Source organism: Strix aluco, chromosome 1 (assembly GCF_031877795.1).
Source record: "Strix aluco isolate bStrAlu1 chromosome 1, bStrAlu1.hap1, whole genome shotgun sequence".
Taxonomy (NCBI): Eukaryota; Metazoa; Chordata; class Aves; order Strigiformes; family Strigidae; genus Strix; species Strix aluco.
The window spans coordinates 146,077,674-146,103,280 of record NC_133931.1 but is presented as its reverse complement, the minus strand read 5'-3'; the positions used below and the strand labels follow the sequence as shown (position 1 = coordinate 146,103,280).

The window sequence follows — 25,607 nt, the reverse complement described above, 5'->3', positions numbered from 1 at the left end:
ACTGAGAGCGTGCAAACTAATGAGATTCGACTGAGGATACGTACAAGGGGCTGGATCCTTTCAGTGCTTCTTAATAGTTTCGTTAATAGGTAGTAAATCCAAGAGCATCCCACAGTTAGACAAGATTCTGCCTGTGTTGGCAAACCAGAAGATGCCGTCTGATGCTTTGCCAAAACAAAACAGAGTTTTCTTGGCCCAGCTGTATTCTTATTGAATGTGTAACTTAGTAGAGGAAAAGCTGTAAGTCACAGACTTGTTGAAGAGGTATCATTCAAAATAATTTTCTGTAGCATGATAGATTTCATGTTGCTACAAAATAAATATTTAATCAGCGCTAATATTTTTGGTTCCCTCAGGCAGCAAGAGATGTAGAAGTTCTAACTTTATACTCAAGTAAGTGCAAATGCAATCTAGCAGGAAGTTCAAAGTAAAATGCATGCATATCCTAGAGTGTTTTTTTTAAATGGGTTTTAGGTGCAGCCAGCCAGGATTGATGTCTAATTTTGTTCCTGACGGAGGAACAGTTTATCTGTAAGTTAAAAAGCCCCACCTCCCAAAAAAGGAAAAGAACCCAAAAAGATAAACTGAACTGCAAGCCAGCATGCCTGTTTGATTGACTTGAGTTGTATGGTGAACTAGATCAGTTAAAATTACATTGAAAAAAAAAAAAGAAGAAATATAGCCTCAAATGCCTTACTTTTCAGTTGCAAAGCCGCCTAAACCGTGCCAGCCCAACTCAGTGACTGAAGGGGACGGTCTAGTAACTCTCCAGAGTTGCAGTTACTGGTTAGTTGCTAATTCCGTGAGCTTATGTGATATACTGGGCTCTTTATTCAGGGGCTTCACTTGTGTAGTGCAAAAAGATGTTGTGCACAGGGAATCTGTCTTATCTGAGCTGCTCTGCGAAGAGCAGTGGCAGAGTTTGGCCCTTGAAGGGCATAAACTTTCTGTGGGCTCTGGGTACTGCTGAAATCAGAGTGCAGTTGGTTCCTACAAAAGCTGCAGCTCCCGCGATCCTCATCAGACAGGAGGATGGGAGATGAGGATGTAAATTTCTTACTCCTCCTGTGTTTTCACTTGAGATGATTTTGTTTGCAGAGGGAACAAGGACTAAATGGAGTCCACTGTATTTTTCCTTTACATGTGAACTGCTGACTGGGGCTCCTTCTACTGTTTTCCCTTTCTACTGAAGAGTCAGTAAGAGCTCTTCCCCAGTACCATGTCAGGCAGACCTGTATTTGTAATGGATCAGTCTTGAGACAGTCGTGCTTGCATTTAAGAAAACTTTCAGGACACATCTGCTCATTAATGCCCTCTCTCTTTTGATCTCTTAAAAACTCGTTCCCATCCTTCTAGCCATCAGCATCTTTCATCGTCCTTTCACAAATTAATTTAAAAACCAATCATCCCTTCTTTGATTAAATAATCACAGAAAAAAGAGAGGTAAGGGTAAAATAATGAAATTTCAGGGAGGGAAATTGTACGTTCTGAACTTAGACTTAAAGTGCGTATACACCTCAGAGAAAGGCATCAGGTTTCTATAAAAGTCACCCAGAAACCAAGGAAAAAAGTGCTCTGCCACGTGTGACTCTCACTGTGGAAAAGCAGTGCTGAATTTCTGCTGACTGTGAGGATGTTAGGTTAAAACGTGTCATAGTCCTTTAGTTATAATGGATGTGTAGTACTGAGAGAGAATCCTGTTGAGCAGCTATGACAAGTTCTGACATTTCTGACTTCCATTATATTAAGATGCTAACCATACACACCATTAGTCTCACCCCCTGATAGGGACTAATTTGGAGAGCCTTACTTTTCACACTTACAGAGCGGGTCTGTAAAATGTAAAGGCATACAGGATAGTAAGAAACTCAGTGTAGAGCCACTTGAAAATGCAATGACGGTATTAACCCATCAGGATTTCCACATAAGTAGCCACAGTGCAGATGTTCACTAGCTCTGAATTTCTTGAGACTTAGGAAGTTGTGTGTTTTTTCTGGCCAAAATTCCATTTCTGAAAATGAACTGATTGGAAAATACTGGGATTTATAGGAAGATCTCCAGCTTGGCTGGCAGCAAAAGCTACGTGAAAATGTCAGGGAGTGCTCACTTCTTTCAGCAACCTGTCCTCAGTGGGAAGATGGCAGGCTGACCCTGGTGCGTTCCCATTCTGTGTGGGTGGATTTCATGTTCTGTGTTTTCAAAAGTTGTCTAAACATAGGAATATAGCTGTCTAAATGTAGTTGTCACATATAGGGAGAGACAGAGGTTAGACACAAGACTGCTGTAAAATGTGTTAGCATTCATAATTCTGTTTAATTTTTATTATTCCTTGCTTCCTTGAAGTAAAATTAAAACAGAACCTGCAGTGATTTCTTGTTCTTACGGGATCCTAAATACTGGTTCTGATTGGCATAGTATCACATTCATTGTTTCAAAACCTTTTAGATCCTCTTAACTTCTTCTGCCTGCCTTAGAATGCCAGTACAGTTTGCTCCAGCTAATTCTTAAATTAAGTGGAAGTTACACAAATAGGAGTTATTTGAAGCTGCAGAATGATTTTACACTCATGCTTATGCAATAAGGTAAAGCTGCACAGCTGACCAGAAAATAGTCCTTACTTCACAATTCCAGCCTGTTTTTCACTTCTACAGCTTTTTAAACTTCCCTCTAGTCTTTATGCATCATTTTATGTGTTTTAACTGAAATTCTGAGAAGAGAAAGGAAAATGAACCATGGACATGAAGAAATATGCAAGGACAGATGAAGAGAGAGGTTTTGTGTAGGAGAGGGGCGTGGAGAAAGCAGTGCTAGAAGAATGGTTTGATCAAAATGCTTGGGATGGTAAAGTGGCATATAGGAAAAATTAGATTAACTGAGAAAGAATGCGTGTCAGGGAGAGATGCAATTTATTGGACTGTAAGAGCCTTCCTCAAGAACAGCAAGTGGCATAGTTTTCCAAAGAAATGTCTCTATTCTTTGGGAATTGAAAACCTGATTGAATAAACACTAGAAAATGCCACTATAAAACCTGTGCTGCTAGAGGTGAGCACTCTCTGAGCAGAAAGCCTTTTCTACCTCTGTATTCTGACTTGCTTGAGACAGCTCCTCGATTCTGGTTCAGACTTGGGATAAAACCATACGGTACGTTTTCTCTCCTCTCTCTTTCCCCCCTAAATGTTATTATACTGCAGCTTGGCTCTGTCCACATAGGCTGGAGGAAACTGTGTTGTAACTTGCTTTAGCCGCCACTGAATTTAACAGCTTTTGGCTTTGTAAGCAATGCCTTAGGAGAACTCTTGCTCATCTGTTCCCTGAGCCAAAGGAAAACTCCTCCAGTAGCTTTCCCAGTGTTTTCTCTGGCTGGAACACATAGTTACCAATTGCTAGGTGAAGATACACTATCTTTAATCATCTTGTATTTTTGGTTTGTCCAGCTGACATATTCTAAGCCATCCACTTTGACTAGAATGGTGAAAGAGCCCTTTCACAATGGATTTTTTTTTTCTTTTCGCTGAACTCCATGTAATTAAATTTTCCTACTGGTGGGAAAAATGCTTTTCCTTGATGTAAATGTGTGGCAAGCAGTTGAATACTGAACCGGTCACATTTCCCTGTTAAGCATACTTCTTCAAATATTTTTCATAATGAAAGGATTTATCTTTGGAATCTTGTTCAGAAATTTATTTACATGGGTTTCCTAGCCCTTCAGGATTGGCTCTCAGGAAATCTGATCCTATTGGTATTTAATCCCTTGCTAGAAATGTGTCTACTGGGAACGTCTTACATAGGATCGCAATAAACATTTGGATAATATTTTGCAAGTACAAATCACTAGCAGATATTTGCATATTTATTTGTTGAATTTCAACTTCCACTTCAGGTTAGGTGAGACATAAACAATTATACAGCACCTCTGGCAAGGAATTAGTCTAAAAAAGCAAGTCAAAGCAACACTGGGAATTCAGAGGAAGATTTCTAAAGTTTTAGAAGGAACTATGAAAGGCTTGTACTTTGTTTTATCTCCATAAATCTTATATCAAGTATGGAATTAATGTTGTAGGCTTTTACTCTGAGACATCCTATGTTTTTGGTTTACTCTAATATATCTTTCTAAAAAGATATTCATGGCAGTGCTGGTCAGAGGCAGGGACTGCACCTTTCTCTGCATCATTAAGGGAAAAAATGACCCTAATTTAAAGCCAGCTAAAAGGTTCTTGGTTTTTTGCCTATAGGTTAACAGGTTGTCTGCAACTAGTTCAGGTGAGGCTGGTTCAGTCGGGTGAAGTGTGACTGGTGGTGATACACTGTTACAGACTCAGGGACATTTTCTGGCAAGAAATGTCGGGCAGTTTCAGATTTCATGGTGGTTTCATGATGATTCGAAGGGAAAATAAAACACCCTCAAAGTCATTTTCACTTGTGTCAGTTTTAGGCAGAGGTCTGTCAAGGTCAGTAGGCCAGGTACAACAGCATGCTTCAGTGACCTAGAAGAGGAAATACCTGTTTGGATGTATTCTTGGCCTGCTTCATTTTAGGAAAATCACTGTGGAAATTATGAGAGAAAATTAATGTAATTAATTATAATTAGTATAGTGTTTATAGTGGATACATGTTCCAAAATATTTAACAACAGTGAAGGAGACTTCATAGCTTTCAGGAACTGTGGATTTACAGGAGCAATTAGATCACTTAGGCCAACCTTGAATATCTTTTGAACTTGGCATTTACTGTCCATTTGCATCTTTGCAAATCCTACCAGTTACTGACAATTAAATTTGATGCCCGGGTGCTTGTTTACATGAAAGCAGTCGGCATACTCTTTCTGTTTGTGTCTCACTGTGCCTTATTTATTTAGCAGCATTGCTGGATTTTAAGTTCTGGAGATAAACCAAAGCATTAAGGGCACAAGGCTTTCTTGCAGTTCATTGCTTGTGCTTTCTTGCATGCCTGGATGTGCACTGAAAGTGAAACTGATAAACTCCCAATTCTCAAAACAAAGTGCTATTTTTATTGTATAATAAAAAGTTCAGATGACACTGCTTTATACTCTGTTCCTACACATCTACATATCCTTTGAAGCTCTGTCATTATTGGTCCTATAAAATCTGTGTTATTTCAAGGGAAGAAAACAGTAAAGTACAGTTTAGATTGTATGATCCAACTCCTTAATACGGTTTCACACTTTGATGGGAATAATCAAGGGTTGGAATCTGTACTTTGATTTGCAAAAAGATATCCTTGTTAAATCCTTGAACTGTATTTTCTTTTTAGCCACATGCTTCTGCAATTATTTCCAATTTTGCAGAAAACTCCAATAATTATGTTCTGTATCTGAGGTTCATGTAAACTTTTTTTTTCCCTGTTTCACAAGCATGAGCAGTTATCTCTTAGTACCTAGCCTCTTAGCAGAAAATGAAGATTACTCAAACTGGGCTTATTGATCTCTGACATGAAATTCCTCCCACTACTTCTTTAATTTTTTTCTATTTAGGTAGGCATCCATTTTTCTTTTAAGTTCTAGTAAAGCTTCATGTACACAAATTCCTGCCCTACATTGTAATTCCTCTTCATTTCCTTTCCCTGGTGTTTGCAGGACCTATTTGCAGTTGTCAGTGGATAAAACTTCTTGTAGCTGATGGATATGGACTAGATTTTCTGCCTTTAGTCACAACTGAAGCCTTTCACTCAAGAGAGCTTAGTTCAGGCTGGGCAGATAACTTCCATTCGGATGTGGCCAAAAATTCAAAAAGTCTGTGGCCTGAGGAAGCCAGCATTTAATGAAAATTTAGAGTCTGGATGGGTTTTGTATGGGCTGCTTATTTTTCCTTGAAGGCAGAGACAAGGAAGGATGTGCAGTGATGCAGCACTGAATGAAGGATAGCAGAGAAGACACTGAGACTGGATGCAGGAACAGAAGGAGACTTACTTTCTTCAATGTTACCTGATAGAATCTATTTTTACACAGAAATGTCACCTGACAGAAGTCAGGAGAGAGAATGTCCAAGTAGTTTAGATGCAGCTAAAGACATGAGTGAAGAGAAGAAGCGGTTGAGGTGATCTGAATGCACAGCTGTATATAAAAATAGTAGTTGGAAGGGAGAGGTCTTTGAGAAAGCTCACCACAGATGCATGTGGCTGTAGTCACAGTGTAGAGGCTGGCACTAATCGGTAGTGGAGAAACCAAGTGAAAGACTGATTTGTTATGATTGAGAAAAAGGGATAAATAGATGACGCTGAAGAAGAAGAGTGGCACCAGAAAAAAGGAGGGTAAGATAGAGATAACTAGAGATTTGAGGCTGAGGAGGAACAAGGATGTGATTAAAGAACTGGGGAGATAAATTAGAAGATAGTTGGGCAGCAGCAGGGGAGAAAGGAAAAAAAAGCCATGAAGATCTGGGATTCCTAGCAATATGAGGAAGATGCAGATGTGTGTGTCTGAAGACTCCTTTCCTTTAGGTGGAAAGACACATCCATCAGCAGAGTTTAGCTAGGGGAAAGAGCAGTGGGTTTTTTTCTGGAGCAAAGAAACACCATATGAACATAAATAAGGCTGAAAACGGTCCTGAAGAGGAAACTTGAGACAAAGATCTCGGCATCCCTGTTAGAACAAAACAAAGATTAATATTTCAAGCCAGAGAAAAGTCTCCTAAAAGCTGTGGCTGGTGTGGTATCAGTAGAATTATTTTGAACTCCAAGAAGGAAGGTGAGAGAATGACAAGCTAATGAAGATCTACAAAGAGTCATGAAGAACTCAGGGTCGTGCAGGCATTAAGAGGTCTTCATGCAATGGGCATGTCTGTACTAGTAAATTAAATGGTGCTTGGAAACATTCCCAGACCCTGGAAATCAATTGTCTCTCCTGTTAACTGTCCTTGGCCTAGCTTTGGTTTATATTTACAAGAACTCACCTGAACTATTCCCAGGTGAAGTTTGAAAGTTATCTTGGGATTATTCCCAGTAGGCAGTCTGAAAGCAGCCACCCTGTTTTGGAGGGTGAGAGAGTTTAATAGCATGGCACCTTTTTGTGCCAGTTGGCCTCAACAGTCTTGTTACTTTGCTTGTAGAAATACAGCTGTAAATGGCTTGGTAGATACAATCCCTTGGAAACTTAGGACATTGACTGTCTTGGGAGCAAGCTGTGACAAGCAGTGAATATAATTTCTTCTTAAAAAAGGTTACTGAACTGAGATGTTGATGTGCTCTCTCAGATTTCATTTTGCTGTATCATGAGGACATTATAGAAGAGTTGGTTATACAAAATAAGCTTGGATGAAGCATGCATTTAATGGTTTCCATTTAAATTTAATACAAGCATATGCAAACATAGGTCCGTAAGTAATGTTCACAGAAGAACAGGCTGTGAAATTAAGGAAACAAGGTAGTGAGGTTGGTAGGTAAAGTTGGCTGGACTAAAAAGCCTAGCTGTTTAAAAGTAGAGGAAATATTTCAAAAGTACTCGAAACTTGTATCAAAACAAGGCAAATCTCCAGACCTAGATGGATAAGTAATGTGGCCCCTGGAAAGATAAATATGGATTTAGAATGGAATAGGCATAATGTGAAGGTGATGGAGGCATGGAAATTTTACGGTCAATGTAGAAAAATGTATAAAATGAAAGTTCATGTATTGCACTGTATATAATTCTGTGTTTTCAATTCAAGAATGATTCAAACTAGAACAGATACAGAAAGAAAAAAACGTTTCTGAGAGCCTGTATCTTAGCAGAACATTCTAGCAAAGTAAAACCTGAGGCATGATAAGATAGTTCTTAATAAATACGTCAGGGAAGGGACTGCTAGAGAGGAATGCTAGCTAATTAAGCTAAACGGTGTTGACACATGAACAAAGCTAATAACAGATTTCAATTTTAGCAGAAAGCAGTCAATTGACTTTGAAACTAAGTTAGATCATCCAGGTTACTAGAGAAGCAGCACGTGTCTTAGCTCGCATTTTCTAAATGGGTTCATGAATGTGATCTGTTCTTAACCAGATGAGCAGTTGGTGTTTTCTGAGGAACTTAAAGAGATATGCAAGAGGAGTTGCACTTTCCTTTCAAACACCTTAGCTTCTGAAGAGCCAAATGCAACATTTTTGGAAAGGACTGTGCAGGGTATTTCAGTGGTTCTCCTGCAGCGTATCATCAATCTTTCAGCAGTCATCCCACTCCGTTCAGTTCTGCCCCTTAGATTTGCTCTGTTGTGAGTTGATGTTGTATAGGTTCTTCATGGCCATCACAGGTGCTGCTGCACTGGTGTCCTGAATGACACCAGGTGTGCAGCTTTTTGGGAAATCAAGCCCACACAGCAAGTTCATCTGAAAGAGCTTATCTCCAGGCAATGTAAGTTGTGTCAGACAGTGTCAAACTGTTACATTAGTTTTTTCACGGTGTGCTGTGTTACTGGAGCAGGATTTCATGGAGAGCGTTCAAAATCAGTGTATCAGTGTAATGTTGGGAAATTTTTTGTTTATGTGTGGCTCAACTTGAATGTGAGGTGATAATAATAACCCCAAATTGTGACAGCAATTAATTTTAATGTCTTTTTTATTTGTGTTGGCCTTTTCATGTTTCTGTAAATACTGTGTAGTTGAATGAATACCAGACTGAATGTGGAAGCCCGCCTGTCAGTGTCTCAAAGGGAAAGCTTTCAAATATAAATAGCTTTAAAAGTATAAAGTGAAATCTCTGTACTGTATTTATCACTGACCACTTTCTTTTTTCCTTTCATTGCGTCTCCCATTTTATTTTTAGTGATGCTTACTTAAAATAGTTTCCCTGCTTTCCTGTTGGCGATTAGAAGGCCACTCTGGAATCCAAGTGATTTCTAAGCCAGATGGTGAGGAAAGTGTTCCTTACTCGAGCAGTATGAGCTTGAAGTCTTGTTTGTCCAGGCCTTCTTTACTGAAGTATCAGCTTTGTCTGTTCGGTTGATTTCACATATATATTCTTGAGCTGTTTTCAAAATGTGATTCCAGAATTGTTCAGGACCTCCAGTTCTTCGTACATTGATGTTACTCCATGTCCCACTCATAAGTTTGTAGCTCTGGTTTTAGCTAACTTATTAAAGTCGATAATCTTCACAAATATCACTATGTAACAGCCATAAAGCCATTTTAAAAATTTTAATTCCACAAATTCTAGAATGTGCATGTGCTGGTGATCACAGCTTCACACAAAGTAACGTGAACAGGTTTAAGTTTTGATGGCCCTTGGGCCTTAGCTTGACTTCACTGTTACAACCACAGCCTACTGTCCACTTACCATTTGTGCTGTTACATCTTTTTCAGCATCTGCTGTGCCCTGTGGCTGTGAAAGCACTGTGACTGGACAGTATAGAAATGCAGTTAATGAAGGCAAATAGGGTCACAGTTAGTTCCTTGTATCTCTGACTGCATGCGCTGGTCTCAGCCTGAAATGCTGCCATGGGAAGGAAGAGGAAGGAAGCAAGATGGGAAGTCTTATGGCAAAGAAGTAGGAAGCAAGTGGACTGCTTATGTGTTCACATCAACAACAGCAACAGGCCACTTTGGTGGCAGCAGCAGTTCCCTCTCATACCAAGAGAAATGCCTTCTCCTATGTCATCTTACCTCAGCAGCCAGGAGGTATTGTCTGTATGTCTGGATGAGCTGGGCCCAGTATACACATCAGCCATGCCAAGGTCTTTGCTTGTGTTTCTTGCGGTGTTGTTGGAGTCCCAGGAGCAGTGGATCTGGGGGATAAAAGTCATTAGGATGAGAGATGATATTCCTGTCTCTGCCTGAGCCTTTGCTACTGTAGTCACCCCCATGAGACCACTTGTACCTTGAACTTCTTACAGCTGTGGAGAGGCAAAGAAAGGAGCAGAAATGTGTTCTGAAGCTGCCTTTCAGAGGTGCAGAAGGCATTGCCTTTAGTCAGTTAGGAAATTCCTGGAATGGCCCACTGCTGCTCGTAGACTAAATCTGTTTTCCTGCCCTTGTCAGGGGGGAATATTTTTCCTGCTAGTAGGCCTTCATGGAGATGCCTCAGCTCTACATCGGAGCAGATTGCTAGTGCATCCAGGCAATGACAGGTAAAATGGTCTATGTTCGTGTGGCTCTGAGACTTAGGGAAATCACTGAATCATTTAATCATCGATCTTTATATTTATGCTGTAAGGCATGCCAGCGTCTGCTAGCTTTTTGTTAGTTTTAAATGCGATTTGTGTAGTTTTATTTTTATACAGTGCCTTGGGATGCTTACTGTGGAAGGCTCTTAAAATAGGTGTAACTTAATGTGCTGTTCAGACTTCTCATTAATCTGCTTGTCTTCACTCTTACCCAGAGGTAAAATACAAAGCCTACAGAGCGAGGAGTTTGGAATAAAATGATAGAAAATGGGGCTCTGAAATAAAGACATTTAGCACTGAGGACTCAGACTAGCGGTGGAGGAAACAGAACAGGATGTTCAGAAAGTCCAAGCCCTTTGGCATGAGTTAAGGAGCTTGGAAAATAAGCAGGGCTACAGTGAATTTGTGAAACAATGTTTGTCTTCCTAAACTGAATGCTGGAAAGCATCCATTTCACACTTTGTCTTTGCCAGCGCCCTGATATCTATTGTAGCACTCATCTTCTGGCCTCTTTATTTTCAGAGAAACATTTGACTTTGTTTTTAGAACTTATTTGTGCTTCCCACTTCCTTGTGGTGCAAACATGATCGTGTTGTGGCTATGGGACTAAAATTTGGAGTCTCAGTCTTTGGTCCTGCTGTACCACTCTGTTCTGATGTTTGTATTTTAACTGCAGTGATGGGCCTGAAAGACTCCGTTTCCACTTTGCTTCACCAAGGCTGCGTCTACATTAGTAAATCAGTCAGGCCCAGGACTTTTATCTTATGATTGTCCATATTGTTTAACTTTTAGAACATTCCATGACATGGTTTTGGCCTGTGCCAACTAGCACACTCCCAGATGACACCTATGGCAGGATGGCATGGGAGTGGGAGTGTTCTCAGCAGAAGTTATTGAAAGCAACAGTGTTACAGTAGCAGTGGTTTGCAGTAGAAAAGAGTGTAGAGATGCAGACTTGAGCTAGCTATGCCATTTCCCCACAAGCTTCTGGATCCTGGTGCATTTTATACACTAGACCAGTCTCTCTCGGGCTTAGCATTTGAGGAGGATGCTGAAATACAAGCTTTAGCTTCCTAACTGCATCACTAGCGCTGTTATCTGCAGCAATATCAAGCCACCTCCTCCTCCTCCCCGTGGGCCATCTGCTCAGGCTTACAGCACTGATTCCATAGCGCTAAGATCTTTTCTCTTTGAATAAGAGTCAGGTTAGGGGCACAACTCAAGTTTTACATCAAGCTAGCAACACAACAAAGCCAAACCCTGTGAGCTTGAGTGAGCTTTCTAGAGAGTGGCCTTCCATTGTGCGGCTCATTTGCAAGCACAGGTACAACAGTAGCTCACAAAGCCAGTGTTTGCACAGGCCCACAGCAGCAGGTTAGAGAAATAATTGCTGTTCTGGTATGTATATATTTGCTTATCACTCAGGGCCATGGTAATTGCACATACAGATCATACATTTGCTTGCACACATGGATTTTTTTTTGAACTTCATACCTATAGCTTACTTTTCAGGCTTTGTTTGTAACACTTTACTTGAAAATAGGTAGTGTTTACTTGCCTCTGTGGGTTTTCTAGTTTGTAAAGTCCTCTGCAGTTCTCTGTTGGAAGGGATCATTGAATTACTACTGAGCACTGCTGATGCTTTGATTGAATGTGTTCTTCCAGAAGTTGTTTGGATAAAATATGCCTATATATGCATTATTCTTTATAATCCTTGGTTGCTGCTCTCTTTCTGACTTTGTTTTCTGTTGTCTGAGTTTTTAATTGCAAATGGAGATGTTATTAAAACCATAGTCTCCTTCACTCACCGTTGAAAGTATTTTTTCATTTAGGTAGTACATGGTATACTTGTAGGATGTACATCACTAGTAGCTGTAGACTACACAGACTTGGTTTTTTATCTTGAAAACAATGGGATTGGCTGCACAGTGAGCATGTATTTAGGATCAAGTTTTAAGCTCCTGAGCCAGTTCCGTTGCTCTGGAGCAGCAATGGAAGAAACCACCAGTGAGTCATTGGACTAACTTTCTTCATCATGATGCTCTGTGTACAGTGCTGTTATCATGAGGATTGGAAACACTGAGCAAAAAGGATTTTGTTGTGTCAGTGCTACATAAAATGATGTTTTTACAAGCTGGTTTGGTGGGCAATTTTCTTTTGAGGCTAGTGAGGGCCATGATGGTAACAGTCATGCAGAAATTATTATGAAAAAGAAAAGGTTTAGGGAGGTGCAGAGCCTCATCTATAAACTGTTTACAGTTGTTGCCAGTCTATGTGCTGATCTCAGTATGTATTAGCTGAAGAGACTGAAAAGTCAATCTGGAAGGGATTGTGCTGACTACAAGTTTTTGTAGCCTTTGGTGGTGCCAGCTGCAAAAATAGGCAAATCTGGCTGCAGTGGAAGGACGTGATGGGGCAGCTCCAGCCCAACTGCTACCCTGGGGGCGTTTTGGAGGCTTTGGCTGGGAGCCGTGAAATGCGTCTCCCTGGGGAGGACTGCACTGCAAACAGACCGTGCCCTTCCCTATCAGTGAATTCCTTTGGCAGTAGACTGGCACCAGAACACCTGAAAATATTTATGATAAAGCTGCAATGAGTTTTCCCCTCTTTGAGATGGGGATGGGGTTTGCATTGTGTTCATTGATTTCATATCTCACATATGACTCTTTCAAAAGGTCTCGTTATAGCAGCCACTCATTAGTGGTGGCACTGTACCTGGCTGAAGGCCAGGTAAAAAACATGTGTCTCAATTTCTCACTCTTAGTTGACCTAGACCAAACACTAACAGCTCCCCATTGACTTCAGTGGCTGTTGGCTGGATCAAGGCACTGTGATCCAGGAAAGAGAGGACTGGAAGAGTAGCTCCTATTTTTCCTTGGAGTTTAGCTTTCTTAAAGAGCAGAACGAGAAGAACTGAAAGGTCCCCTGCACCCCAACCCAAAATAATACCTTTGAAATATGTTTTACACGTATGAAAAGATTAGCATTAGAAGTAAGTTAGAGGTAATAAAATAAACCTTTATGAATGCTTCAGAGCACTTTCTCTTTTCCCATGGAATTATGGTCCTTGGCAGCTTGGTCAACTCATTGTGTAGGAAATATCTATGTGGGAAGGGGTTAATGCACAGAGAGAAGAGTCTGCTGAAAAAATCAAGCCCTCTGCTGCAAATTAAGAGTTTAAAAAAATTAAAATTATCTGTCATCCTTTTGCATTTTCTTAAATTGAGTTTATCTTTTGAAGTGAATAATCAGTCTTTCTTGTTTATTTTATTTACTTACTTTACATAGGAAGGGGAAGAGTTTAGGATCATAAATAAGAAGTCTCAATAAAAGCCAATCTCTGCTTCAGGCAGAAATTGGACCACAGTAAGTGTACATAGACCAGTGTTAGTTCACATAAACTATGATGACACTTAAATTGTTGCTGAACTAAGTATGCAGGTCAATGGGTAGGTCTCCCTATCCCATACTAGAGCTCGTACTGGTGTATAATTTACTGCTTTTAGGACCTGCATTAGCAAGATTAAAGTCTGCTGCTTTGTCTACCTAGCTCCTTCCTGAAGGCAGGGGAAAAATGCTTGTGAAATCCTGAGCATACAGAAAACAATGAGAGATCCACACTCATCTTGCAGTGATTTGGGGGCTTTTCTGCACTTCCCTGCAGGACAGATTGCTGTGTTGCTCCAGTTTCATTAGTGTTGTTCAGACATCGGTTATTCAGTCCCTACCCTTGTACAAGTGCCAAAATTCACAGATGTGGAAATCTTGGACATTGTGATTTTTCACAGTGTTCATGACAAAAAAGCAGTTGGCTTCAGAGATCAGAGGCATCTTTGAATAAGAAAAAACTCTTTAAGTGTATGTGTTTTTTTTATAAAGGCAGTTGCTCATTCAGAAGACCACAGTCAAGTGCAAATACCCTCAGCTGGAACCCTCATCCTTCTGCTGCAGTGTGGTCTTGCTCCTGTTTAGAATCGATGGGGTTGTTTGAGCCACTGCAGCTCATTACCCAGGGTTTTCATCAGCTGCTGAATTTTGTTTCTTTTCTGGAGTTTGCTCCCTTAAAAATATGGTAGCCATCAGTAGAAAAACAACTGAAATAAGAAGTGTCGGACTTGCTTTCTTTTTTAGGTAGTATATAACAAATGAAGGGTATGGATTATTTATTTTTATTCAAACAAATAATTTGCAACAGCTGGAAAGGAAGGGGAACTGCCGTGATCTGAAAATAAAATTTACAGCACAATTCCACGTATGTTGTCGGGGAATCATTCCCATGCAACCCAGCAATGGTACAGAGATTTCAGGGATTATGTTCAGATTAAATGTCAACAAGAGCTGAGCCTTGGCAGTATGCCAGGAAGGTCATATGAGGAAAGTCCCAAACTTTTACACTCAAATAAAAATGTGTTCTGCTTAATACCCATAATATGCTGCAAATGTTAACACAGCTAATGACTTGGGTTAAGAAATCTCATTGTAACTTGATTTTTTTTTTTTTTTTAATTTAGATTCAGGACTTTTTGCTGCTTTTTGGTATTTAAGACTTTGTCAGCAATTTTGTTTGGGGGTTTTGCCTCTACTGTAGAGATATTTTCTTAGTAGCACAACATAAAGAAACATTAATTTAAAACTTCTACATGTTCTAAAACTTCAAAATTTTCATTTTCAAGTTACACATAAATGGAATAAAATGCTTCCACAAGGATTATTATTTCACAGAAACATCCCTGTTGTTTCTGAGATGAAGTCTAAGATACTGTAATTCCATGGCATTTATGGGAGAATACTTCATTACTTGGAGGGATACAAAAACATAGATGCGAAAAAATAGATACAAAAGCATAGTTGGGAATTGCTCTTTCTTTTTATTTATCTGTGGCTGGTCTGTGCCATTCCAAAATACCTGTGGAATTATGAAGGAATATGCTGACAGTCTCGTACTGCATTGAGAATATCTTCTTTTGGCTTAATCTGAACTCTGTTTACAGTAGATTGGTTTTAACTACGAAAGGGCGTTCTTAGTCTGAGGGATATCTACACGTGGAGTTGTATGGCCTTAGCTAGACCACTTGAAATAAACACTCTTAATCTACTTGCCATTTCTGAAAAAAAGATGAAACTATTTTAAAATTGATTTATTAAATCCCTTTTTTATGTATCATTTCACTTGCTCCCTAGCACTAAACCCTGCAGTGGTGTGAGCACACCTTCCTGATGCCCTTCATGGGCATTGGGTTTTACTGAGAGAATTTTCATGAGACTTTCTTTGGACATGACCATCATACTGAATCAAACCACAGCTGTCGGATTTGGTTTGCCAGGGAGCTTCAGTGTATGCTGCATTACTCCACGATTGCCTCATGTAAATGGGAGCAAAACTTGGAGTCATTAGCCAAAGCAGCTGATTATTCTGTGGATTCAGGACTCCACCTTTCATTTCTAATTATATATACATCCCATTTTTGTATACCTGATTTCAGGTATACTGTATACACATAAATACATATTTATATACACATGTATGTGTGTGTGTGTAAACATGTGTGTATGTGCATGCTGAAGTTTATTTTCCCCTTCCTCTTCCTGTCTCTCCCCACCTTGCCTGCTGCAGTGAGGCATAAGGGAGGGGAGAAAACTGCTTTAGCTGACCGAGGCCAACATTGCCATGGGAGGGTCTACCATCTGATCTGCAGTCTATTAAGCATGGAGGTTGGGGAGATAACAATTAGAACTGTCAGATTCTGGAAAGGGTCCCAAAGGTAACAGTGGAGTCAAAAATCGAACTGAAAAGTACCAGGAGACATGGCTGGCTGCAGCAGCGGGACACCAGGCTGCGTAGCCCGGGTCCTGAGGCAGAGATGCTGCTGAGTTTTGCAGGACAACAGAATCGGTCGGTTTGTTATTTATGAAGGGTGTTGTATGCAATCCTCAGCATGTCAACACTTCTTTAAAGTGCAGGTTTAAGAAGTTGCAGTTTAGCAGTCATTTTAATTATTATGAATAAAAAAGGTAAATTCATGAATTATTTTATTAAACACCTTATGTCATACCACTTATTTATCCCGAATTATGAAATTGATGGGATTTTTTCTATTACTTTTACTAGACCTTTATTTAAACTACAGTCAGTGGAATTTTACCATCCTACAGCCTGAGATAGTAATAAATCAACCCTTATTTCCTTATTTGTTTGAAGCTAATGTAACAACAAATAGTCTGTTAGCATACATTATTTCTTTGTACTACAAAATATGCAAATATTTCAGTGATTATCCTCTTATCTCTGTAATATTTTACAAACATGATACAACGTGTTTCTCTGATAAATTGAGTTACATAAAAGCAGCTTCACATCTACATAATGCTTTCACAAAACACTCCCTCTATTTCAAGTTAAAATGTGTGTTCAGCTTGGGAATATGCTCATAAAGAAACTTCATATACCTTATTAAGAAACATTTGTGTATTCTCTTAAGTTTCAGATTATTTTTTTTTTTAAATAATTATTTTATCACTTTCTGGACTCCTGCCTGCCCAGGCTACCCGGGGCTGGCAAAGGTTTGGTAAGTTATGGTGCTGCTGAGTTCTGCAGTTAAATTGAGTTGGTTTCTTGTTTATGAAGGATGCAGTTTGACTCCCTTGCAGGTTTTTTTCCCGGTCCGTGAATGTTTTCTGTAACTGTATGTTTGTTTTCTAGTATTAATCCTTAGTGGCTTGACAATGACGGTTTTCCCTCTAAAACCTGTAGAACCATCAAAGCTGGCATTACTCCAGCAGGATTCATCCAGCTTTGTACCTGGGCAGCGCTGTGCCGCCAACATTTATTTAAGCAGGATTGTTTTAAGGGACTGCGAGGTCTTTTGGCTCGGCAGCCACGCAGCCACTGTGCAGCCTCACTCTGCATGTGTCGCTGCATGCCGGTACCTCGCTCAGAAATGCAGCGGGCGTTGCTGTGCCCATGGTGCTCACGAAAGACTGCGAAGATAGATATGCCGCTCGGTGCCTGTGTGCCCAGGCGGGTGCGGGGGGACCTGGGTGTGCTGGCCACCCAGCCTGGGTTCCTCAGGACACAGGTCGGTGCTAGTTGAGCATTGAGTACTTAGGGCTGCATAAGGTTGCATCGGTTGTATCCTGAATTATTTGTTTTATCCTAATGTGGAAAGCAAATATGCTAGGGAGCTGTAGGTATGTCTTCCCCTTTCCCAAAGAAGGGAAAGATAAACACATAATGATGGAAGAATTAATTTCATCTTAACTCTGCAGCTCTGGCTGTACTGTCTCAAGGTTTTCTCTTTATAAAACCATGTAGCATTACTGAGCATCTGTTCGCTGGGTGAAATAGCCAGGTGTGCTTTGTGTATAAGCACGTGAGTGTAGCCTGATATATTGATTGCTTCAGATGCTTCGTGAGTCAGATCACTCATGATTACAATAATGAGATTATTCACAGTTAGGCTCCTCGTTGTGACAATGGTCCTTTGTTTGAAGTCTGCATTGCATATGTGTTATACTTCCGATTTGCAGATTGCTTCTCTGCTAGAAAATGACATTGCAGCAGGGAACTGAAAGTGAAGGTCAGTGCTGCTCTGTTCAGGATGTTACTCAGTGCTGGAAATAATTGGGAAGGTTCATGGTTGAGTTAAGAGCTTTAATCATGACTTTCATTGAGATGATACTACTTCCTATTGTTCCTGAGGTTGATTTTTTATTTGACTTTTAGTGTGTTCTCTTTTGTTTTGGGTTTTTTTTTTAAACTCTATCTGCTGATTAGAACTGGGTAAATACAGCCAAGAGCATTTCATTACTCATGACCGTTTAAGAGGTGTTCTCTCTTGATGCTGGTGGTCCTTTATGTACACATAATTTTGTTTAAGAAAAGGAAGAAAAACCCAACATTTCTTTGGTGTTTGGATTCAACTTAATTTTAACATTTACCTGTAATCTTAATTTTTTTTATAAAATGGTGCTTGTTTCCATAAATGCCACCAAGTCCTTACGCTACAAGGTGATTATCTCCCACGGCAGGGTGATTACACTTTGTGTTGGAACCATGACCAGAGCATTTTAGGCTTAGGTAGTGTTTCTACTAGCTTATGGCTAGGATTTATGGCTGTACAAACGGGGGGTCAGGCTGAAACCAAGGCATGTTGTACTCCAGACTTTTCTCCCAAGGGGAGCATCCCAGTGTGATCTTCCTCTGCCTGGGGGTGCGGAGCAGCTGAGGCACTCATCCCTTGCAAGGCAGGCTGGGGAGCCATTGGTACCGGAGTCTTCGTCCTCTCACGGCATCCCACAAAGTTTGCAGGCAGGTCTGGTGTCTGCGCCGAGAGGAGGCATCCTCTGCCACCACTGGAAAGGTGATGATGATGAGTCAGTGACAATGGCTGTACACAGTATTCCTGCTTCCCTTTGGGAAAAGGGTGAGGCTGTCCCAGCACGGGGCTGGCACTTTGAAGGGAATCGCCAGAGCTGTTTGCTGCAGTAGAAGTCCAAAATAACTGTGTTTCCCATGGAGGGTGTCAGCAGCTTGTAACAAAAACACAGAGCAAGCTCGGTTCCTGAAAAGAACATCTGAATCTAAAACAGTCCTTTTGTTTTTAATTCTTTTGATGCCAGATTTTATCCTTGGAGCTCAGAGTTTTCCTAATGTTTTCATTTGAAACTGGCATGTTTCGTGCAAGGTGAACACAGCTTAAAATAAATCCAGTGCGAGCATTGCAGGGACTCTGTCCTGTGCTTGGGCATGTGATTTTTATTTTTTTTTCCCAGTTAATTACTTAATATATTCTACAGGAGAAGATTTTTTAGGTTATCTATGTTAACTATGAATTTTCAGCCCCAGTGTAAATTTGAACTCCAGGCCATTTTGTTGCAAGTTAGCATAATATTTATACACTCACTTTCAGTGATAAAAAAGCAGCAGTTAATTGTTTGACAGGAAGAATAAAGCATTTGACGATTCTGTATTGTGTGGGGCGTTATGACAGATTTCTTTTGATTGTGCAGCATTCAAATTATATGTCAGTAAAATAATGCTACATTATGTTATCTGTCTGCACTTCTACAAGCAATTTCATTATTTTAATAAAAATTTACAGTGATCCATCTGAAAGCTACTTATATATATAGTAATAATTACACACATGATTTTGTAAATTGTTATACAGATCTACATTTTCTGCATCCTATAGCAAGAGCTAGACTACTATTACTCTTGAGATACTTGCTAGGTAGTTGAATATAAAAAGCAAATTTTTCGCTGAGGCTTTTGGTGATTTCTGAAGATATTCAGATTTTAGCCATTTCAGTTGCAGCTGGCAAAAATGCTTTCGCTGAAACGGAGACCAGTTTTTTGAGACTTATTTATTTACAGATGAGATTAAATGGGAACACTACTTAATGATATTGTTTGCCCCAAACAGTTAAAGGGTCAGTGTTTACTGATTACCTTTTCCACACATCTAGATCAGCGGTGTTTAAATTGCAGGCTTTCATCTAGATTTGGACTGTGAGTATATTTGACCTTGCTATGACTACGTGAAATTTCTCAGATGTTGTTGGAAATGTGGCACTTCTTGCTGTTTTTTCCAATATCTTGGGGAGTGAATTCACCATTCCTAGTTGTCAAGACTGTGTATTAACTCTTGGATGGCCAAGAAGGTGCAGATTGAGTGCACTACAAATAGCTGAACAGACCCTAGTAAATTAACTGAGTAATGCAGATTAATATACTGTTATCTTGTTATTTAGTGCAAAAGATTATTTTCTGAATGAAAAGCAAAAAAATTTAGACTGTAAGATCCTGTTCTTCGTGAACTCCTTGATATGGCGGTTTTATTTACAAAAAAGAATCCTGTTGTATTTCAGGAGAAATAGTTTCTATGAAAGTGTATCAAGCCTTTGTTTTTGTGATCAGAACTTAGTTACCTAGTTTAATAGGTATTTATTTTTTACTATGCTATGCTTGAGGAAGCCCTAAGGATCTTACATTGGTTGCAAGCATTATGAATGTCAGAAGGGAGTCAGGGGTACTGGCTTCTGACATTGCCCCCATTTGTAAAAGTGCAAAATGAGCAATAATTACATTGTGACTATAGTGATATGTGTAAGCTATAACTGTAGAGATAGGAGAAGATCTCCTTGGAGTTACTAAGTATCAGATTTCAGTTGTCTTATTTCTTCTTATGTTTTGAGAAGTTCACAGGTTTGCATTTGCAGCTTTATAGCAAATACTAAATTTGAAACTCTTTTCAGCAGGACCACTAACACCGTTACTGCATGTTCACAACAGAGCAAAAATCTTGAAAAGAAATCCCTCCCATTTCCAGTTTCCATGAAACTCTTAAAAGGAACAGTCATATGAAAATATGTTCTTAAAATTGTTTGACAATGCTATTAAAAAATGGCATTGTTAGCCTACTTGTTAGCTGAAGCGTTACCAGATAATGATATTTCTTAGACCTGAGACTATTCATCGCTAGATTTATTAGTAATGCTACTATTTTACTCTCTTATCATAGCTCTCTGAAGCAATCTATGTATTGCAAGGCAGTCTGCTCAGGTTTTCTCTTTTACTGTCATAGAGTGCTTAATTATTTTTGTTTAATTATTGTATAGAAAAGGACATGAAATTTAAATATACAGCCTTACTAGGGAAGAGTAAGGAGGAGAATAAGATAAATTAGCAGAGGGCAGAATGAGGTCTAAAATCTAAGTAAAGCTCTTCACTGAACTGAACTTTGAAATACTTATCTAGATCAGTAACGATTTCCTCTGTGGGCACTGTAAAAAAAGAAAATCTGTGTTATTTGCCTAAAGTTGAAGCATATCACTAGAGATGCGTCACTGCTATCTGTGGACCATTCAGTGGTCAATATGTAACAATCATCTTTTTCTTTATACTGGTCAGTTTATTTGCATCAAAATTTGCTCCTTAAGATCTTCAGAAATGCTGAGGAGATTTTTTTTTAATGTGGTGGAATTAAAAAAAAAAAAAAAAAAGCACTACCATAAAAACTTTTTTAGTATACTTTTAGAAAAGCTTGCTTACACACATGCTTTTAGCAATATTTTATCCAAAAGCATCTTTTCCACTTCTCTCATTTTTTGTCAATGTCCTGCAATAACTATAAGTCAGGGGTGTCTTCACCTCCTTCCTACTTTCTCCTGGGTTCGGAGTTATTCCTCCCATACATAGAGACATCAAAATAATTGTCTACTAAAGTGTTTGTTCTCAAGACCTCTGGAAATAAGTCTTAACCTGAGACTGAATTGGACCATTGTTCAGCTTAGCACTAAAAAAAAATCTTCATGCTTAGTAGGAATAGAAATATCTTTCCATGCTCATGAACTTCTACAGAGAAATCCGTTTGCTCAATCTTCAGTGTAACAACATTGTTGACAGAATTTCTGGATGCTTAACATCATTGTTTGCCATTACCAGAAGAATCTGGAACACATGTGGTAAAGGCCATTACTACACCATAATAAGGCTATATTTCCCTACATTCCTGTATCAGAATAATTCTGACTTTGAACAAGTGATGGTACCATACTTCTGTACCATACTGGTGAAATATTTAAGCAAAGTTACAAATGTGAAGAGGGGCTGTTCCAACTAGTTTGGCCAGGAGACAACATTATTAAGTCTTCTGCATGTACACACCCTTCTTAATCACTGAAAATTTCATAAGGAATTTTGGCTTAGTGTGAGAGCTTGGCTGTAGAGCTGGAGTAACTGACCTTTGAAGCTGAAGACGACCTTGGCATTTATCGGGGGGATTATCTTCTGTATACTGTAGAGATGGCCTGAATCAAAACTTTACCTGTTGTCAGAGGTTTCAGAACAAGTAAAAGCAAAATGAACTTTTAGACTTGATTTATTTTATTAAACTATTGTACTTGGAAAGATACTGGCCAGTCCATTTACAACAGCACCAAAGTGTGCATTGATCAAGGCAGATATTGGTAGGCAGAGTCAGAGAAACCTTTGGGAAGCATCCTTTCATCTAGTGGTGCGGTGTGTGTGGAATCCCCCAGAGGTTACTGTCATTAACTACTCCCACGGAGTAGAAGACTTTTCAATGCCAAATCTGAATCATAAAGCATGCCTTTGATTGATTGCAGTCTCATGTTTGGGGATGTAACTAGTGTCTCTGTTCAACTGCCAACACGCTGATGCCCAGTGGTACTTGAAATGTCACAGAGAGTGTCCTACTTGACCTCCAGCAGTGGCTCTAGAAGGATGTTTCCAGTGGGAGATAACCCCTAATGTTGGAGTGGTACTTTGAAACAGTCAGTAGAGTGTGGTAAGCCTTGTGTTACTTAAATTCATCTGAGAATTTGGGTTTTTTTTCCGTTTTCATCCTTTTGCCTTAGACTTTTTCCTCTGTTATAAATTATAAGACTTAAATGTTTATATAAAAGGGGACCTTATTGACAGCAAAGATATCAGCCACTTCTCACCAGAAAAGAAGTGTTAGTCTTGGTCTTCAGCTCATGTAATAATGGCCAAATGACCAAAACATAGTATTTTTTCTTTAGTGTTTTTGACATAGAGATTAGCAAATCATAAAATGTCTTTTACTTTGGCTGGTGATCTCATTACAAAGTTGAAGGCTTCTTAGGGCAGTTCAGTGAAGCTTGCAATGCATTTCCTCTTGGATGAGAGCCAGAGGATTCCAGTATGGTTGTTCTGTCACAGTTGGTATGTTTTATAAAACAGGTGTCTACATGTGTGTAATAAATCTAGTTATGCTGATAAATCTGAACAGATAATTTAAAAGTATGTGTTACAGTGAACAAGGCTGGTAATTTAGCATGTCACTAAAATAAAATATAAGCAGCATTTCTGTAATGTGTGTAATGTATGGTAATTCTGTAATGTAATGGCTCCGTTGTGTGAGCCATTTTTAAATTCCTGTTCAGGATGTTCTTGATCCAGATGTTCATATATTTTCTTTTATCACTAGCTGCTTTTCAGTTAAAATCTGCAAATCTGATTCTATTCTTGCTTACAGTGGTATCAGCCAGACAGGTTAACCAGCAACAGTCCACGAAAAAGGGTATAAAATTAACAAGGAAATGGAGAACTGAATCATACACATTAAAAATACATGTAGTAAACTAAAATCGTCAGTAGGGTTGCATTACCAAAGAGTCACTTTTCCAGGTGATGTTCCAGTCTGTTCTTTGAAATTAAGAAAGCTTTTTAATCCTACCTGTATCACTTACATCAGACTGTTGCTAGTTAAGTTACTAAGATTCAGCAATGTCTCAGGTGTTCTGGAAATCTTAGAGAAACGGACAGGCTATTTTACTGCAATGAGTTTCATCATTAGCACTGTGAGTTTTTGGACTTCTTTTACACATTTTCTTACAAATTTTTAAAGTCTCAGTCCTTATTTCAGATTAATGCTCTATAGGTTTGACCTAATTATCACCATATTCATTTGGAGTTCTGCGACCTCCAGAGAAAGGTAGAGGATCTTCAATGTTTTTTAAAGCTCGTGAACAGCTGAAAAAAATTTAAGCTCAAATGCTACTACTTCCATGATTATCACTACTGAATTAACAAAAGAGGCTTTACAAGGAGACAGTTATATTGCATTTACTAGTTAACAAAAGTTCTTCGAAGACCCGAAGGGTATGCTGTAGTTTGGACTCTGTTCCTCAAATGCCTGAGACATTCCAGGGGTTGCCTCCAACTCTGGGAAGAACTAGCAGCTGTGACCAGAGATTTCTAAGATGCAAAGACAACCTCCACAGAAAGTCCTGGATTCTCCATCAGTTTTAAGGAAAGTGTGCTGAAGTTGAAGATCAGTTAGCGTCTGTAGATTAGTGTCTATATAGTATAACTATATCTATATCTATATAGTATATCTATATTGTGTCTGTATATTCAGGATCTATCTAAGAGCTGATTATTTAAGGGGTGTGGCCTGCATAACGTTAAATGATAATCCAGTCCCTTGTTCCTTTAAATGCTCTATTGGAAAAGTCCAACATCCCTAAGAGGCCACCGGGATGTGAGATGATAAATGAGATCATAGCAGGCTCTTTTCCCCTCTCTAGGGTGGTTTGTCTTTGCACATGAATCCTGAGAATGGGTCTGACCCTGAGTAGACTTATCCTAAATATCTTTGCATGGGGGAGTGCATACATCGCTCCTGTTGCCTCCCTTCCTCCTGCTCAGGATACGCACTAGACCAAAGGGTGGCTTAGGTGAGTTAACAGTTTTTTCACTTTGTTTTCAGACTGGTTTGATCATCCTGAGTTTAGGAGCGTAAATTCCCCTTGGGGTCCGTCAGAGCTGCCGGATGAGAGTGAGAGGGTTGTTCGGTGCATTGTCTGAAAAAGTAAATAAATTAATCCTCTTCAGGCTGTGAATACCATTTCAAGTAAAACACTTCTTTGTGTCTTGATGCAGCAATAGTCAGTTAATCGTAGAATCTAGTTCTTTTAGCTGTGCATTGTGGGGATTCTGCAGATCTAAATTCAAACTTCTAAAGAGCATTAGGATCTGCAGATAAAAGGCTTGATGCACATGCAAAACTGTGAGAATAATTTGTGCATTGTGCTTAGATTCAGCTGTAATTACGTTTTGTAACCAAGAGGAGGAAGGAGGTGTGATTTACGATATTGGGATTTGTGATACTTTTAATGAGTATTGCCACTGCAGCAGTATTGGGGCTCTTTTATTGTGTACTGCACATCTTTCCTAGATGAGAGTAGTAAGGATGAAAGCAAGAAAACCGTGATGTTGATGACCATGCTTAAGGGAGCTGTGTGATAATCCATTCTTAATCATATGATGATATACAATAAATAAACAACTACCACAAAGTAAAAAGAAAGGGAAAAGAAAAAACACTGGGGTTTCTACACTTGATTGAATAATAAAAGTGAAATACCCTTTCTGTGATACAGCATTTCCCTTGATTGTCATATGTGTAAATTGAAAATAATTGCCCCTAAATCAGTGAAATTATATTACAGCTCAACAAAAGATGAGAATTAACTCCTGCTACTTGTTTACTGAAGACCTGAAAAGTTCCAGTACACATTTTGAAGGCAGTGTATGTTGTGGTCTCACCATACCTGGCATTAATGTGAATAGTTAAGAAATTGAAATTAATAGAAAGTGTCTATGTAGCAATGAGTCACAGATCAGATCAGGAGGAAGAGAACTCATGTGGACCAGATGCTGGCACTGGGAGCTGTAGGGTTGCCAGTCTTCGGACATACGTGGATGATAGTTCTGAGGACAGGTTCCAGTTTAGAAAAAACATTGGCATAGAGGTAATCTTTGTCTGATAGTCCCATCCTTTCCACCTGGTAACAGAAAGTAGTATATTTAGACAAGCAGTTATTTGTCATAGTTTTTATGTATTTGCATGCACAGGATGATTTAGACTTCTGTATATAAAATATGTGCAAATTAAATAATGTACAAATTTGTGTATATGTTCTTGGGTTTTTTTGTGAAACCTGAAGTACCAAGATATAAAACTACTGAAG

At 39.3% G+C, this 25,607-nt stretch overlaps 1 protein-coding gene across 6 annotated transcripts in view; it reads left to right on the top strand.

The window, feature by feature from the left end:
- The window catches only part of THRB (thyroid hormone receptor beta), a 175,569-nt gene that overhangs the window by 51,392 nt on the left and 98,570 nt on the right, over positions 1–25,607 (top strand). The window contains exon 1 of one of the 6 annotated variants that reach the window (XM_074838944.1): positions 24,206–24,311. The exons of the other annotated variants lie outside the window; for them this stretch is intronic. The gene's annotated coding sequence lies outside the window, so the exon portion shown is untranslated. Of the gene's footprint in view, positions 1–24,205; positions 24,312–25,607 lie in introns of those variants that run through there. 6 annotated transcript variants of the gene reach the window in all.